We start from the raw sequence: 3,169 nt of genomic DNA, 5'->3' as shown, positions 1-3,169 counted from the left end.
ATGTGTTCACTTCATTCATCTTTAATGTGCATTGATTGCCACCCATACCATCATATTCCTTGCTTTGCCCCTTGACATTTTGACATACTTCCTCTTTTCTCCCTTTCAGGATGGCCACCAAGAAAGGAAAAGAGAAAGCTACTCCCAAACCACCAGCAAGAAGAGGAACAAAAAGAGCATTAATGGCAGAGCCCTCTTCAACTGCGGTTAAACCCTCAACAAAAAGAACTAAGAGGATTATAAAGGTTGATGATAAAGAAAAAGCCTTCCCAGCAAAGGACACTACGCGATTTCCCAATCGCTACTGTGAGCAGATGTTCTCCATCCTGGCAGAAAGGAGTTACAACAACGAATACCTTCTTCTCCTCCCAAACCATATTGCTACCTTTGTTGAGCCACAAATTGCACAAAGACAATGGGGTTTCCTACAGAGACAGCTGAGGAAGGTCAATCTTTCTTGAGTAGTCGAGTTCTACTCCAACTTCCACCTGCCAACCCTGCAGTCTGTCTTTGTCCGTCAGAAGCAAGTCCCCATTACAGAAGAGGCCATTCAAAAAGCTCCAGGTCTTCCCCCTGTTCCAGAAGGATTAGATGCCTTTCAAGAAGCCGCACTCAAGCGCCAGATGTACCAATTTGACCGGGACGTCGTTCTCAGAGTTATCGTACTACCTGGCAGCCGTTGGATCTACGGATACCATCGTACCCGCCCTAAGGGAATATGAGCTTCAGCACTTACCTTGGAGGCTCGCGTATGGGCACAGATCATGTCCCATTACGTCTTTCCGAGCACTCACGAGTCCTCCTTCACTGCGGACATGGCCGTTCTACTATGGTTCATCCTTACAGATCAACCTCTGAACCTACCAAGACATATCCAGAATGCCATGGGACATGTGCAAATTACGGGCAACTTACCTTTTCCCGCCTTGGTCTCAGATCTTGTCTCAGCAGCCGGAGTCTCCTACAGAGCTGGGGACACCAAAGCCATGCTTCCACAGGATGATCAGTATGTCCCTAACGGAAAATACATCAGACCTCCATCAGCCGCCACAAGCCATCCTACTGAACCGGTTGAAGATATTCCTTCTTCAACACCACAAGCACCTACAACAGACTAACTGCTCCATCAGATACTCAAAAGGTTGGATCGGCAGGAACACAAAGCTAAGATGAGAGAGCGCCGTAACAAGCGCCGATTCACATACCTCAAGGAGCTGATTATGGGAAAATTCAAGGACTCAGACACCCCGGAGTCCACTTCCTTTACCAGCACAGGAAGTCATGATGGTTCCGACTGTGGAGATACTACTACCAGCCCACCTTTGTTCCTGACAGATGGCACCAATGACGGTGCAAAGCCTTAAGTGTGGGGAGGTCGGTCAGTACCTGACTTCCGGAGGTAATTTCTCTTCCCTAAACACCAATAAATTAGGATATTTAATTAGTTTTTTTCTTTTGTAGAATAGGATAAATTGCATAGGAATAGGTTAGTTTCATGCATGTTCTACTTGATCAAAAGGACAATAAGTTTTCCTCTAAGACCCTATTTTTAGAACAAAATTTCACTAACTTTAATTAAAAATTTTATGATAAATTTGCTTGAAGTTGTATTTGGAACATGATTTTTAAGCTAAAGAACACACAACCTGTGAGATTTGAGCCTTTATACATGGTTACATTATTTAACCATAATTATTTTATTCTTGTGTGTTTACTTCTCTATGATTGTGATCTATATTTTGTTCCATCCTATATGTCCAATGTTTATTATATTTATATATTTGCATATGATTGAGGCCATTAATTGTTTAGCTCACTTATCCAAATTAAGCTTACCCTTTCAATTACCTTTATTAGCCACTTTGAGCCTTTAAATCCCATTTGTTCTATATTTTATCATATTACTAGCCTTAAGCAGAAAAATAATTATATATCCCAAATTGAATCTTTGGTTAGCTTAAGATAGAATTGTGTGTGCTAATTAAGTATGGAAAATTGTGGGAACAAAAGATAATAAGGGAATGTGTCATGATAATATAATGGGAATTTGGACACCTACTCATGTGAAACTATAAGAATCGAAAATCTATGTGCATTGATAAGCTATGTTTATTTTTATGTTTATGTTGAAAAAAAAACCAAAAATATTCAATAAATAAATAAGGGGACAAAATTACCCCAATGTTAAGTTAAGAATTCAAAGATCAATGCATGTATGATAAAATTAAGATAAAAAGTTGATACATGAATATGGAATGTGAAAGGGAAATTCTGGGTAGCTAGGTATGAATTCTAAAGTTATATAGAATATATATATGTTATGTTAAAGCTTGGGTTAATTAAAGATTTAGTTTATAAGCTTACTTAGCCATATATGTATCCTTACCATTACCTTGGCCCCATTACAACCTTGAAAAGACCTCATGATGTTTGCATTGGTATATTAAATGTTGTTGATTGATTAGGAGAAGAACAAAAAAATTAGAGAGCATGATTAGAGAAGGATAGAGTGATTGCCATATACACTAGAGAGATTAGAGCGTACATACATCATCAGTGAGGGTTCAATGCTTAAAATTTTATGTTCCCTGCTTTCATGAGCTACCTTCTTGCATTTTTATCTATTCTTACTGTATGAGAATTGAATTAGTGGAATTTGATTTGTAATTGTTTTGAAGAGCTTATTTACTATTGATCAAGTAGACAGGAATCATATAGTTGCATTCACATATATAGGTTGCATTGCATTGCATGAGTTTTACATGTTCCTACTCATTTATTTTATCTCCTTCAACTAAGCATGAGGACATGCTAATGTTTAAGTGTGGGGAGGTTGATAAACCACTATTTTATGGTTTATAATGTGCTTAATTGTGTGGTTTTATCATGATCTTTACCCACTTATTCATATGATTAGCATGCATTTATTTTTCCTTCCTAAAATTATTACATGATTGAAAACTTGCTTCCTAAGGGACTTTTAATTATGTATTTTAATTCTCCTTTATTCCATTCGATGCCGTGATCTGTGTGTTAAATGTTTCAGGCTTTCTGTGTGTTACAGGCTTTATAGGGCATGAATGAGTTGGAGATTGGAAAGGAAGCTTGCAAAAATGGAAGGAACACAAGAAATTAAGGAGAAAGGAGATGAGAAGTGACGCGGCCGCAT

The sequence above is a fragment of the Arachis ipaensis genome, chromosome B08 (assembly GCF_000816755.2).
Source record: "Arachis ipaensis cultivar K30076 chromosome B08, Araip1.1, whole genome shotgun sequence".
NCBI classification, from domain to species: domain Eukaryota; kingdom Viridiplantae; phylum Streptophyta; class Magnoliopsida; order Fabales; family Fabaceae; genus Arachis; species Arachis ipaensis.
The sequence above is the reverse complement of the archived record's forward strand: the minus strand, read 5'-3'. Positions refer to the sequence as shown.